This window comes from Oenanthe melanoleuca, chromosome 8 (genome assembly GCF_029582105.1).
Source record: "Oenanthe melanoleuca isolate GR-GAL-2019-014 chromosome 8, OMel1.0, whole genome shotgun sequence".
Classification (NCBI taxonomy): domain Eukaryota; kingdom Metazoa; phylum Chordata; class Aves; order Passeriformes; family Muscicapidae; genus Oenanthe; species Oenanthe melanoleuca.
Window position 1 is genome coordinate 16,414,462 of NC_079342.1, and position 16,150 is coordinate 16,430,611.

The window sequence follows — 16,150 nt, forward strand, 5'->3', positions numbered from 1 at the left end:
AGCATGAGACAAGGCTGTTAACACACACATCTCACCATGATACAGATGGAAATATAAAGTTTTAAAAGTTTTAATTTATTTTCTATATTAATTTAATTACTATTTCAAGAAGGCATTTGCTCAAGCATTTAGCACACATTTGCAGTTTCTTTCTAAAACTACAAAGGAATTTTCAATGAAAATCACTGGAAAGTATTCTCAAACAAAACATGAATCTATTTACAGGAAAGGTCTAAATTCACCTATTCCAAGATTAGTCAGAAAGTTTCCTTATTGTGACTGAAATGCAAGTAAACAGTATTGTGATTTAGCCCACTGAGAAAGAAAACACCAAGAACTGCTTAGGAATTTCCTAAATCTGCTATAAAGTAATTCACAGAAGTCAGAATCTGCTCTTGAACAGTTTAGGAACTTAGAACACTAACTACAGTGGCTGATTATACAGCATGTGATGAAAGTACAAAAAACACCCCAATCTCTTTGAGCCCAGGTTTATATTGGCTCTTTCAGTTCTCACTTCAGGACAAAGTGGAAGTACTGGAACATCTTATTTCAAAAGCAAATTATTTACACATTGAAAAAACAAGCCCCACTAGGTGGTCATGTCACCCACCCCTTTCACAGTAAGTACTTGCATTTTTAGTGAGGTAAGTGCAAGCAAATCTAACAGTTTGCTCAAAGAACAGTTTGCTGGAACAGAATTCTTTCCTAAGAAAAGGTTATTTAAACATCTTCTATGCCAAATTTGTGCTGTTGCCTGTTACTTGTGACTGAGTGTTCAAGACATGGCTGAAAAGCAGCACTGGCTGAGCTGCAAACTGGTTACCTGCACAGCACATAAAGCAATTCAAGGGATGGTGGCAACTACTTACACAGACATCAAAGCACCTTTTATGTAAGGGCCAGTAGTTCCACTAAGTGTATAGCTGGCAGGGTTGGTTATTAAAAAAAGCTCTTAATTATATTATCATCAGGAGAGCCACTTGTCTTGAGCAGCAAATACCCTGTTAGGAGATTATTCTGCTTTAGCCTCAAGTGTACTCTCGTTTTCATGCAGTATTATTCTTTGGGATTATCCATGATACCCACACTTAACAGGATGCTTGCTTCTTTTTCTTGCACATAGTATTACCAACAACCAGTTATAAATAGAACTGTTAATTTTAAAGAAAAACAAAAGTATTTTCCTCTTCAGCCAGTGTTGTTCTGCAGGCAGTAAGAAAGCCATGGGAGAAAACATGCTATAAACATGTTTTATTTTTAATTAAAAATATATTGGTATTTGAAGTACTGATAAGAATCATACAACAGAAATATTCCTAGATGCATGTCACAACAAACTAGAAGGGTTTCTCTCTTCACCTTTCATTAGCAAATTTCACATCAGATATTCCTGTATGGACACTGCAACCCAGAAGAGAAGGATCCAAAAGAGTTGAGTTTATTAAATGATCTACAACATAATTAGCCACCAGCATGGGTACATATATATGTCTGGTTTTGTGCACACATGTATGTCTGGGGGTGTATGTATATAAAGTCCTCATACAATTAGCTGATTTTCTTTGGCTGTGAACACATTTCAGTTTCTTCACACTAGCCCTCAAAATTGTTTCATGGTATTTGTCTGTCAGAGTTTAATGGCTTAGTTACCTAATGAAGTAAGAATTTAAATAGTGAACACTTGGATTTGTTTTGGAAACTAAGAGAGAAGAAACCTTCCCAAAAGGATAATAAACAGCATTTGTAGTCAAACAGCACCCTGGCAATAATAGACCACAAGAACAGTGGTAGAGCCTGGCACTAGCAACCTCCAAGGCAGATTATTTGTGATGGGGCTGGGCTGTGCTATCAGACAGAGGGCTCAGGTTTCTGTAGCCACGTCCTTCCTCCCGGGGGCTCAAAGGCAAACCACTGCCGTGGGAGAAAAGCGACATTTTGGTCAAGACTTCAGCAGAGGGCAACGAAACATAAAATAACATAGGAGAATAAACATGTTAGCACTGAGCCCTCCCATTCTCACGGAATGCTTTTGCCTGGGGGCATGCACACAGCAGCGTTCAGAGAATGTACACTTTAAAGTGACAAATTCAAAAGGCACCCAAGCACATACACTGACCTCCATTCCCCTTCATGGTATTTGGTTGGCACAACAGCTCACTGCAGTTCTTAAATGCCATTCAGAGCTACAACTGTGCAATTCAGGGCTTGTACTTAACAGTGACTGTCCAGGTGAGAAGATTGAATTACTTTTCCAAGTCAGAGCTTTCTAACTTGCCCTCTCTGACCTTGCTGCTCTCCTCTCCTTTTCAGTAGTCTCAAGTGCAGCATTCTGATAGCACAGAATAGCTGAACTCAACCTGATTTAGCCAGACATTATGTATTTTTACATTTTCAAATAGTTCCACCAATCTAGATAATACATTGAATCAGATATTGCATTCATATTCCCATGTTACTTGTGGCACAACCAAATTATTTTTATGCAAAAAACTCCAAACATAAAAATAATTCTTAAAAATATTAGCATTCAATGGTATGGACCACATCACCAGTTAGATTATAAAGCAAAAACTGTCAGGGACACATTGAGGTGACCAGGATCACCTGGGCCTGTCTTGTCTTACTTTGAAATCAGTCTCAAGCAGAAGAGTAATAAAGGATTGATAGACATTGGGCATCCTAGAGCAAATGCCTGTAGCATATTTAATATGGACCAAGAGACAATCTACCATTTCTTGTTGGAATGGAATAATAGACTGGGCTTGTCTATCTGGATTTTCCACTTTAATTGACTGTTTTAAACTACTGATGTTTTCCACTAAAGTATTCACAGTTGTTAGGAGATAAAACACAGAAAAATGCTGTGATTAAAACAAATAAGCTTTCAATAGTCAGAGTCATGATTCAAATTGGATCCTTCAGTTTCTGAAGAATTACTGTCTTTTCTGCAGAGCTGGGGGATATAAATCATGGCAATACTCCTGTCTGTGACCAACCAAATATGATGCAAGATTACAGGAAGGAGGTACCACCCCTTTGTAATGGCCTAGTCTGATTCTCACACTAAGGAGACATTCATGTTGCCTCCATATGTTTTCCATTTCATTTTTCAAAATTCCCCTAAGTTAATCTATTGTGTCATTTGGACTTTATATCACTCAGTCCTGCTGTGGCAGCAGTTCATAACATACATATGAGAAAAGTTAATTATCTCACTGGAATTGTTGTCCTTTGGAATTAATTATCTTTTTGTGATCCTCCCTGGGAAGGTTTTATGAGAAAAATACTGTCTCTTTGTTTGCCCCATAGATGATCCTCACAAACCCTGATGACTGAAATTTCAAATCAGTTGAAAATTCTTGTCCTTCTAAGGAACAGATGAGAAATAAGCTGCCATTGATGAGCATTTTCAGATTTGTGCTTTGTGTCTTCCCAATGTTTGCCAGAGACCCTCCATGTGATTGTTCTCTGAAGCTGTGAGTTCACAAGTGACCCTTACAAGCTGATAAAAGCAAAACAAACCAAAAAGCCCTTGAGCCATTCTGGATTGACTCCATTTATAGCATACTCCATGTAGGAAAAAATACTCATATGCTTATATAACTAATTAATTCCAGAATTTCTTTCCCCAAGATTAACACTCAGAACCTCATAGGGAAGTTTTTGAGAGAATTTATTTCTTTAGAAAGATTACAGCCTTCACCTATTATAGCTCTTATTCTTCTCAGAAGTCAAGTGACTGTGACCTGAAAGCAAAGCCTCAGACATGGATGTTTTCATGCTGCAACTTTTACCTCAGTTACAAGTTCTCCAAATCCAGCACACTCTCACATAATGCATCAGTTTCTTTAGCTAGTCAGCAAAAATAGTGCTTAAATTCTGCCTAGGCAATCAGGGAATCAAGAATTTAGATTTTTTTCCACTCCATTTCATGATTTAGGGAGCCCTTTAAAATAGAAAATACATCTTACTATTGATAGTTTCTGCACTGTGACATCACATTTTTGGCAAGATACAAGCATTCAATGTTCTACAGTGCTGACAGCTGAAATCTGTCAAAATATATTTGCAAAGTCTCAGGAGAAAGGTGAAGGAAAAGGCAGCAGAAATACTAAACAACTATTCATTGGCCTTTCATTCTCTTCAGAAGTGCTGGTCCCTCTGAGAACATATTTTCCCTTTCTTTTAGAACATCCTTCCTGCATCCTACTCAGAATGTGTTACAAGGATTATTCTATGTCTGATGAAATGTGGTAACATGCTGTTATGTGAAACAAAGCTGCTCGCTGAAACAAAGAGAAAATAGAATTTCTTCCATCTTTATGCTGATTTTTGTAAATCACAGAATCAAACTGAGATAAGCTACCACTTAGGCTGTTTGGAAATGTTCCAGCACATCCAAGAAGTACTGTCTTTCTGAGAACACACAATAGCAGGTGATACACAGTAAGACTAAGGCTATGCAAATAATTTATATTGCAGGTTGCTTGGGGAGCACAAAAACTCATTTCCAATCAGTCAAAAGTATTCTCAGTTCTTGGGGGAGAAAACAAAAAATCCCTGCTCAAAACAGAAGGCAGAATTTTATACTTGAAGTTTTTAACCTTCTGCAATATGGCTGCAAAAGACACTAACAGAGGAAACACTTTAAATGTTTATTGCATATTCTCCAAAAGAGTCATTAATGGTTTTCAGGCAGACTTTAAAATGTTCTCTGTTTAAAGAGAAAAACTAGAAACACATGCATATGCACATTATTAAGTTTCCATTCAAATTTTTAATAATGAATGAAAAATTGCCACATGGGTTTTATATCTGCTGCATAGAATACAACACCACAATCCATATACTTGTACCCCCTGAAGAGAACTGGAATTAAACTGTGATTTTTTTTTTTTTTCTCCTGGAGCCTTAACAGCATATTTAGCAGAATACTTTAACCCATTAATATCTGTGCCATATTGTTCTGCAGAATGGCATTTGATTTAGAGGAAAAATTATAACTCTTCCATGTAAGGCCTGCTCATCTCTATTTCCTTGTTCTCTGGCTGTGTAGTGCACATAGTAAAGCTCTTGTGTCTTTATTCCATTGGCTTTGCATATATGGATCAAAATTTACTACTACAAAAAACTACAAAGCATAAATTATGCCTGCCATCCATAACAACATCAGATAGTCTCAGGCCAAGAGATGGGCTTTGACTGCCATTCCCATCACCATCCCTTAAGTATCCTAATCCATATCAAACACTAGAGGTCTTAAAGCATCCATAAAAGAGAGTCAATGGTTTTCTACAAAGTCATTAAGAAGTTTTCTCTGCTATTCATACTTTGCAGTTCTCCACAGCTTTCACTTTACCTTTAAATAACAAACGCAGCGTTATCTAACACTCTGCCTCTAAAAATTCAATCAGCAGCACTTCCTTCACAGCCCATACTTAAATCTTAGCACTTGAATAGTACTCTACATCTTCAAAGCAAGCACAGTAAAAATATTTAAGCTAATCCTCATACCACTTCAAGATCTACATTAGTTAATGATTCGAAACAAAGTGAAAGGATTTCTAATACAAAGAAAAAATAATTCCAAAAAAGGGGAATAAATACAATATACATTCATTATCCTGAACATGCATATAAAAGTCCAGGCCTGCTAGAGAGACAGCATAGCCCACACAAGTGAAGATATTTGGAAATGTGTTAGTAGTAGAAAGCCAGCACTGCACACGTAATATCTCACAAAAAAACCCTCCTAATAACACCTCCCCAACCCAGCTTCATTTGCATTTTATCAGCACATCCTACTCCTTCCACACTTAGCCAGCACAATGCTCAACTTGGTCCCCTGAGTCCAAAGCTGTTGGAATGAAAAGCTGCTCCCCCAGGATCACAGCTTCATCCTTGGACATCAGCCTGCAGCAAATGAGCCCCCCAGCCTCTCCTGGGGCAGCTGTGACTGTCACCATCACAGCTTCTGCTCTCCAGCTGTTTTGCAAACCCAGTCTACTTGTCTTGAGCTACCTGCTCACTTCTTTAGTAACTGTGGGATGTTTACAAATTCTATAAAGACATTGAAGCACTTTAAGGAGCAGGTTTTCAAAGGTATTTTGGCATATAACTCGTTTACTACAGCCCAAGTCAGACAATAACTCTCTGCAGCTCTAGGCCTTAATTCTGTGCAGACTATCATCTCCCAGCTCCAGTTGGAGTTAATCTGATTATTTGGCACAAACAACTCATTTGTGTCACTTTCTCCAGTCAGGTTCTTTTTGCTTCCTTTCCCTGGCTCTCTTGGTATGTATTGGCTTCTTCTTTCCTTCGTGTTAGATTACATAGTTCAAATTGATCTCTACTTGTAGCTTACAGCTGGGACTCTGCTTGCTCTCTCATTTCACATTTAATTTGTTTTTAAAGTAGATGCTATAAAACCAAGGTGGGCAATTGGGATCTAATTTAGATAATCAAACTATACTGATATTACCATCAGCTGACCACTTACAGAGATCTTGAGAAACTCTTCCTGTTCATAAATTGTCCAAGTTTAAGAAAAACAATTTTGCTGTACCAGGCAAGTCCACCACCTCCCTTCCTCTCATGTCTCTCTGGAAAAATACTTCAGCCACATAGGAGGAAAATGTCCTCTATAAAATTGCTTAGGACTGATTAAGCAAAGCTCCTCAGTTCCTCCTGCAGAGAGAAAGGGTCAGGGACTCTCAGGGCTGGCAGATCTGGAGCTGCATTTGCAGTGATGAATGCTGTTCTTAACCACAAAGCCACCCACAGTAAATCATTGTAGAGTCAGTCATACAACTGAGGAGTCCCTAACTTCCCTTATCTTGATCAATCCAATAGCCAAAATGTAAATGAAAAAATCAACAATAGCTTTTTTGGCCCTTCCTGCCAGTTGTATCTGCTATGTCAGAGAATCTCTCCCAATTCTTTCGTACAAACTGTTTCCCAGACTTGGAAACTTGACTGCAAAAGAGAAAGATGTGGGAGGCAAAAGGCACAGATGTTTTTCCTGAAGAAGCTTAATTAATTGTTTTTATAACACACAAATTATGTTAAAATTCTTTGGAAGTGCCAAGTTTTTTTCTCATTTACTACCACAAGCAGTCATAAAGAACAAGAAACACATGACCACTGTACTTGGTGCTTGATTTTATGTTGTGACTTAAGTGTTCTGTAGCTTTTTCTTTCAACAGATAATCACAGACCACATAATACTATAGTGGAAAGCTCTTCTAGTGCAAATAAAGGATGTGTAGGGGGACTAAGAAATAAAAAATGTTCAATTTCTGCCCCCTCTAATATATTTCTATGGTACTGGAACCTCAACCTGCCTTTTAGCTATTCATGTCCATGCTGGTTTTATTCTGCTCTGAAAATATCTTTGTTCCATTAGAAGATACTGATCCCAGGTGAAATAGATAAATACAAAGGATGAGTTGGCAATTAAACTTTGCTTTTCTTCCTCCATCTTCTACACAGGCTTTGTCCTTACTAGCAGCCCCAGCTGGAGGACTACAGTGCCATGTCTCTCTGTGAGCAGTGTTTGCCACATCATTTAACCTGCCTTGGCCATGGGTCAGAGTTGTCAGGATGAATTATGCTGGTGTATGCTAAGCAGGCAATCATTGCAGCTGTTGTGCATCCCAGCAACTCTTTTATACAGCTACAAACAGTTGCCCCACAGCCACTTTGCTGTGGCCATCCAGTTTCAGTAACACCTCAGTGAAAGAATGTGAAATCCCCTTAGCTAACATCCTCTGTGCTGTGATTGAAATAGTGCAGTTATGTAGCATGCCAGAGCAACTTACTCCTGCAGAAACAATGGATTACAGTGGAATATAGGTGAGACAAACAGGCTTAGCTGGCAGAGCTCAGCAGCAGCCTTGGCTGATGAGAACTTTAGGCAGGCTGGTCATGCATTGCTGTGTTCTGGGAACAAGCACACACAGCTGCAGCCAGCACTTGTGGCTACCACCAGCCACCAGCCTGAGTAGAGGCAAAAGTTCAGTGTCTTAAATAGCAAAGAAGAGATTTCTCCAAGCAAGCTGGGAGCTTTCCTGGGAATCTGCATATCTGGCTCAGGAAGCTCAGCTCTAAAGATGGTGAGGTTAAATAAATTGAAAACTGTGTGACCACAGAACTGCAGAAACAGTCTGGATGTGTTAGGTCTGCACTCTAAGAATCTGGGGGTAAGACACACCTGTGAAGAGGAAAAACGTGGTAAGTGTGGCAGCAGCTGGGTCTTTAAGGTGGCTGCTGGACAGATGCTTGATGAGTGTACCTAAAGGAAGGTTATTATGTTCTCCAGCTGGTAGAATCCATCTCTGCAAATGGTTGGTGCAGGAATTCTTGTATTCCTGCAGAAGATAAAGCACAAGCAGATACCCACACACACAACCCTGTGACTTGTCTGCCCAGCTGTTCAGCAGTTTCCAAATCTGCATAAATATAATAAATCATATTTTACTACAAAATATATTCTCTCTAGTACCCATAAATATGGGTTTGTTGCAGAATCTTGATTCAAGGTTATTTCTATGCCCTCATTTAGTAATTGCCCCACTCACTGACAGCTACAGCTCTATCAAGATGATCCTAGTGATACTTATTATAGAGCTAAATACTAAAACTGTGTCACCCTCTACTCTTTCCCCTTTCCAACCAAAAAGGAAATGTGACTAAAGCTTTGTGGTTTTGGTAACCACAGAGGAGGAATTGAGTATGTGTATATTAAACACCAGCAACATGTTAAAAGTGCTTTGAGTTTGTAAATTAGCCCATTCCCACTTGTACCAAACTGCAGGCTCTGGATTGGATCAATGATGTCCACAAATGTGAAAATTAAGCAAAGTATTTCAGACTGTTTTGTCAGGCTGTAAAGATTCAATGCTGACCTTCTTTTTAACTTTTCCTTTACCCTTCCTCATCCTCAAAACTAGGTAACAGTAGATAATGCCTTCACCTGTGTCCTGCTGCTATATCCCAACTGGTTTTGATCAATTTTTTCTGCCTCTGGAAATGCAGAGAGAGCCTGAGTAAACTGGACCACAACAGTATGTAGCAGTAAAAAAAAAAAAAAAAAAAAAAAAAAAAAAAAAAAAAAAAAAAAAGCCTCATTCTGCTGGATGTAAAACATAAAACTAGGAGAGAGAGCTACTTTGTAGCTCATCCAGTATTTTTAAGATAAAAGTGTCTCCACCTGTCCTGTCACATAATAACAAAATTTGAAGTGCATATATATATATATATATATATATATATATATATATATATCTGGAAAGTAGGATGCTCCCAGAACCCGGGAGAATCACTGGACATCCACATGAAACTTTTCTCTTTTATTTTTTCCCTTTTCTTTCAGTGTGATCCACACCATAAATCTTTCAAGCAGTAAACTCCCAAAGCCACCCTGATTGCCTGCATTCAGAAGGCAGCTGCAGTGTACTGCAGAGGGAGAAAAAGCACAAGTTAATACAGCTGAAACACCTTTAGATGAGTAGAGGCTTTCATCTGGCTAGAGAAATAGATGGAGACAAAGTATTTAACCTGGGAGAACAACTCCAAGATAAGCTTCCCCTTGGGAACTGGACACAGATAAAACAAGGTGATTCCAAGAGGTAAATAGGATATTCAGAAGTGGCTTAGAGGACAGCAAGTGAAAAGGAGATGCCATTTTCTAGTTCCTCAGGAAAGATAATCTTTCATGGCTCCCTAGTCACTGAATGGCAAATAGTGTGATAAGTACACTGCTGGTATGCTAAAACCCAATTAAACAGTTTATCTCGTCACACCAATGTCAAGTCAAGTCTCACACATTGCAGTGACACATTTTGAAAGAACAACATTTATGGCTCTTTGTAGAGAGGAAATAGATATAAATGTATATAATTTCTTTGCTGTGTTATGCATTAATTCTTGTTATCAGTTGTTACCAGAGCTGAGCAATTTGTGAACATGTTATTTTAAGCCACCCCTGCTGCAGCCTGTAGATGCCTTGAGTTTTGCCTATATTTATGCAATTAAGCAGCATTTAGGTTTCCACTGCCAGGGGTGATTTCTGTGGTAATGTGTTGTGAGCTTTTCTCCAGGACAGGCTTTCAATAATAAAGATCCAACTAAAGCTTTAGTGTAAACACACTGTTAAACCTCGAGGATGAGATGCACAGAATTTGAGCACTGAAAATAAAGGCAGGTTGGAAATCTGTCTTCTTGTTTTTTCTTGGCTGGCTGAGCAAGCTTTGCTGAACAGGAAATGATCTTGCTGTGAATTTAATCAGCATTGCATTTAATGTGCCCTAAGTTTCATATCTTTCCATATTTTCTGTGGCTATAACTGTTTTCCAACAGCTGTTAGTGAAAACTGCAAGAGAAAAACATATATTCTGATAGTCTCTTAAATATATATATACACAAATCTATATATAGCTTGTCATATTCTTTGACACAAATTTGGATAAAATGGACTATAGGTCCTACATGTCCTCAATGTTCCTTGTAAGAAATTGAAGAAAGAGGAATAACTAGAAAATAAACATAAGATGCTTAGAATGAACAGGTTTCTTTAGGATAGAGGAGAATGTAACAGTGCCATTAAAATTTGCATGTGGTTCATGTTTACAGTGGATCATAAATCTGTGGGCAAACCTTGTGCAAAGCTGCCATTGAGGCCTACAGGGGAGGTTTAATGTCATTTTCTCATAACAGCTACACTTTACAGAGGACCTAATCAGGACATTGATAAAGTACACTGCAATTACACTTGCCTAGTTTGAAATATCCACAGTAAATGTCTAAATACTGGTTGTGTCTGACCAGAATGAAGGTAACAGTTTATTCTGTGCCTGATCCACCTTGCCCAGTGGGACTGCAGCTGAAACTGAACAGCAAACTCAAAATGTATGTGTTTCCAAACACCAGTCACAGTAAGCAACTTAAGGAAAGGGTTTTAACTGATGCACTTGAAATGTGAGGAATTTGTGCTTTGCCTCAGCTGATGTACAGGGAAAATGCCAGATAAGATGGATCAGGTAAAAATTCTACCAATTGCAGTTAAAAGAAACTGAACACAAAATATTTGCAGAAATTATTTGTTTTAAAGTGCAGTAATTAGACCTGTTGTAGATGTGTCAGTGTGTATGTGTTTTGAGGATACTCTCATCTTTCAGGGAAGAAGATCAGGGCTTGCAAAGGAAAAAAAAATCAACAAGGAGTCTACCCCTCATCCCTGAACAAGTATAACTGCATTCTGAGTGACTTAGATTGGCATATTTGTAGAAGGGCAGCCCTTCATTCTCTGAATAACCAGATTATAAAAGAGTAGGCATTGCTGAGGGCAAGAAATCAAACTCAATGTTCTGATGGAATATGGCAACTCCTAGAGCACTACCAGTGGTTCATTTCCATACAAAGTCCTCCAAACAGCCAGATAAGAATTTCACCCTCCCTGGGATACCTCTGACAACAGAATTTGCATTGCATGAAATATTTATTACATCCTTCAGGCATTCCACATGACTTGTCTCACACTGGCATCTGCACATGTCCAGGTGCATTGTCATATTCCCTGAGAGGTTGTGGAGGAACCCCTTGGTACAAGAACTCCAAGGGACAGTCATGGGACTAAGTATCAAAACGTTTAGTTGGGATTATATTGAGATTGTAAGGTATTATGAATTAGCTCTGTGAAAATACCTGTTCAGGGCAAAAATTAAGACACAGCAGGCATTTCACATTAAGAAACAGTCTGGCACATGGATAGCTAATTGATTGATATTGTTCAGTATATTTGCAGAATGGAGCATAAGGAAATAATTAAGCCTGCATACTGCTTCTAAGCTGTAAAGTGATTTTTTTACAATCTTGTTAGATAGAAAATAAGAGCAGCTTCCAATCTGCTGAGTAGGCAGTGCAGTTTTCTTCTGATGTTATATCACTTGTGTACCATTTAAGATCAGAATGCACACTCTTCCCCTCCTTTTATTGTCAATTATCTTCTCTTTAATGAAACTCTATGTTTTAGGGGCTGAAAACAATCCCACCACACTTCTGAAAAAGTAAACTGAATAGGAGCTGTTTGCTTTGGAGTGTTTAGTTACATCAGACCAGCTTCCAACAAAGAGCTGGGTTTTAGTCTATTTCCTGAGCAGCATTTTCTATTCAAATATGTGTTAGGTAGCATTCTTCCCCTCAGTTTTGGAAAGTATGCAAAACAAATACTAGGAAAAAATGTAGTTTTCATTTCACTATAGAAAACATACACATTTAGGGGTTTAGCACAACTAAATTCCCTTTGAAATAAGAAACCCCCAGCCAAAGTCTAGAAGAATGGGGAAAAAGGACATATAAAGCAGTTTTCTCCTGTCAGCAGGTTAAGCAGAGAATCACCTGTGATTTCTAGAAAATGTTTTCAATGAGAGCAAGATGAGGTCTTTATGAACTGAGAGGTAAAGACAAAATATGCTTCACCAACTGAGCTCTGGAAATAAAATATCTTCCCTTTTGGTAGGTTTTACAGGGGGTTTTGTATCTTTTCCCACTTGTTTGGGGTGAAATCTATTTGTATATAACCTGCCTGTGGACATATCATCCCATGTATTTTATATACTTACATGTAGCACATATTTTTTGTCATCTCTAAAATGTCCTAGAAATGCCTTCTCCACCCACCTCCCCCTCTTCAAAGAGTCCATCATAGCAAAACATACTTCATGTGAGTCAAAAAAAGATATACTGAAACACATTGCTAGGTTTTCTTCTGTTCCAAAAACTTGTCTACATGTGCAGTGTCTCTGCCCCTTGCCACAACTTCTTTTCAGAGTCTCTTACCCTCTCCTCATTGGACTGGGATGCATCTGACAAGGGCTGTAGTCCCTTGTCTGCCCCCAGCACCAGCTTCACCATAATGCTTGCTAATGGCTTCTGAACAGGCTGCCCCAAGCTGAACTGACAAACTGCAGCACAGAACACAGCCAGCAGCTCCTTTGGAATCTGAGCTGATGTCCCTGTGCCCAGCACTGCAAGAGCTGCTCCTATCCCTCCTTCCTCAGCATCATCACCTCTATTTTTATACTGCTGCCATTCACAGTGACACCAAAGGTGCTAAAGGATGATCTTGTGCTCCCTGTGCTCTTTCTGACACTTTTGGACTGTACTGGATCTCTTAACTATCCCAAAGGCCCATAGGCACTATTGAATATGGAAAAATACTTGGTAACTATTCTAAGTTTACTTCACCTGCATGTCTTGAGCTGGACATATTCCAAATTATTCCATTTCTCTGGCTCTAAACAGAATTCTTCAGATGCTATGTGCCCTCTTCACCTTCAGTTTTTGACATAGCTTTCACCTCAGCTTGATGTCCCACTCCCAGTGCCCTGCTGCAGGAGCTGTGAGATCTTGGTGCAGTGCTGAATATGGTTTTTTGGAGGGTTGGGTTTTTCTGTTTGTTTGGGGGGTTTCCCCCCCTTTTTTTAGAGCATCTCATGAAATCCATAGCAAAGGTTGTTAAAGGGCTGATACCTCTTTCACATATTAGTGTCCTGACCTCAAAACTGAGCACTGCAAGATGATCTATACCTTACAGAGTTATTAAATGAATATTACACTTATGACTTTTTGCCTGAAGCTATTTTATGGAGGCCTTGACACTTTCAGGACAAGTGTCAAAACCTGATTATAATTTCTTTTGACAATATTTCTGTTAAAATATATAGGGCATCACAAACAATATTTTTGACCTTGTACTTTTTGAGATCTGAGAGCGCACAAGGCTTCACAGCAATCTGTCAAAAATATTACTGTCTCTTGAACATGAACTTAAAATTGTTTCTACAGAGCCATTTTTATCCTTTATTTTCAAAACAAAAGGAAGACATGTAGGATTTGTCCCAAAGTCTAAATGACAGCAATTATGGCTAATGAAGACAAAGGGGCAACATTTCATGAAAGTTTGTCATTTTGACCTAACTGAATCATCTGATGTGTTCTATTTTCAGTGATGTTTTTATGTTAAAATAGCCATAGCTTGCTGCCATCACAAGTAAAAGGGCAAAAGTTATTGCAAAGTCTCTCTCATCTTGAGAGGAACCAGGTAAAACCCAAACAATTTCAAAGTTTCCTTCTTTAAAATTAAATTAGATCTGGTAACATCCCTCTGCATTATGCATTGACATTCTGGCAATTAATTATTTGCACATTGCTCAAGATTCAAGATCTTTTTTTAAAATTTACTTTGTATTTCCAAGTGTCAGTTGAAAGCACCTGGTGTTACTATGGCCAAATATTTTATTTCTTAATCCAAGTTATTCTCATGAATTCACATCAGTGTTTTTCATACTAGATTTGTTACATTCTGTAAATTTGTTCAGCCTTCACTTGCAAATACTAAAAGATATGTGATGCCTTGGTTTTTGTGAATTATTAGTTACTATGATTAATCTTGAGAAATTTTACTAATGTTTCTGGTTTAATGTCTAGCATTATCTTCAAATAGGTTATACCCTTTCTAACCTGATACTTGATTAGAGGGAATCACAGATCTTTCAATAAACAAAACAGAATCCAAAATCTAAAGACTTGGACCAGCTCCTAAGTTCCAACTGAAAGTCTGTATAATCCCCCTATAATTCTCAGGATGTTTATAGTCATTTAAAAAAAAAAAAATTATGTGTCCTACAGAAATTTGATAGCCAGTGGCTTAAGAAGCAGTGGATGGAAGGTGTGGTTCCTGTACACATTCACCTACCTGTAGACAAAAAACATTTTGAGGACTAAGAGGGGAAAAACACTTATGAAGTCCATATAATAATAATAATAACAATAAAAAACTTAATGAAAAATCCTACATTTCTGTCAGAGGCTTTTTTATCATAGCTCTCATTGCCAAAATATTGTAATTACTAATTTAGTAAAAACATGTGTTACCTCAGAACCCAGTTGCCCACGTCTGGTACCAGTTTGGAAGCTGTTGGTGCCTATGCAGCTGCCACCCCAGAAGGGTTCTCATACATTCTTTGTCACATCTGACATAGCAACACCATATCAAACCTGTGCCAACACCATAACAAATTTAAAATAAAAAAAGAAAAATCAAATAGTGCAGTATTCAATAATAAGTGAAAAACTACTCTTAGATTTATTATCAACTTATTTTGCTTCTATAACCAGATTTCATAAATTATATACTAGTCAGTAGCTCAGCTAAAATATTTCATACAACATTTTATGATTTGTAATAGAAACAAGCATAAAATAGTCATATAGGAAACAGTAAAATGGAAATTTTACACATTTAAATGCAATCTCTAGCAATTCAGGTCTTTTCTCATGCTAGTAATAGAACTGCTTAGATTTAACAGCAGAAGACAATTACATGTCACGGAGTGGCCTAATATAAAATGAGAAACTCGTAAGATCTACAAGAAAAATGGCATTATTAGCATTCATAGCACAACCAATAATGTACTGTATTTCCATTACTTAAGAGTAGCATTTTTTTTTTTTTCCATTCAGAGCAATTCTGGATATGAAGGTTTAATTCCTGGACACAATCTTATTACAGCATCAGGGATCAACAGGAATATTGCTGCCTTTCCTGTGCTCACAGGACCTGTGGGCACAGACTGTGAGGGCACATTCATGTTTAATTATAATGAAAATGCCACATAAAGAACGAGAAGGGTACTAAATCACTATACAATGATTTAAACTGGAAGCTGGTAAGGTTTTAATAACACTCTGTTTGTGAATTATGCTTCCAATAACACATAAATATATTATGGAGCTTTAGCTGGTATAAAGCAGTTTCTTATGCTTTAATGTATTTGGAATGGGAATAGCTGTACTTTGTAGTAATAGAAATACCAATTATGAATCAAACTCTTAGTTTAATTCACTTAACAATAGCTAGAGTAAGGCAGATGTTTAAATGCTTAAATGCTTTCTCTTCAGTTTGTGAAGAGACAATATTCATTCCCTGTATTTATGGGAGTGCAGTCATGGAAGCCTTTTCCACAGGGACAGGACCCAGCCATCATTGCACAGCTGAGTGTCCCTGTGGAGCCTGTGCTGTCACTGGGGCCAGCTCCTGCCTGTCCCTGTCCCCTCACTGGAGCCCCCAGACCCCCTGCAGCACTGC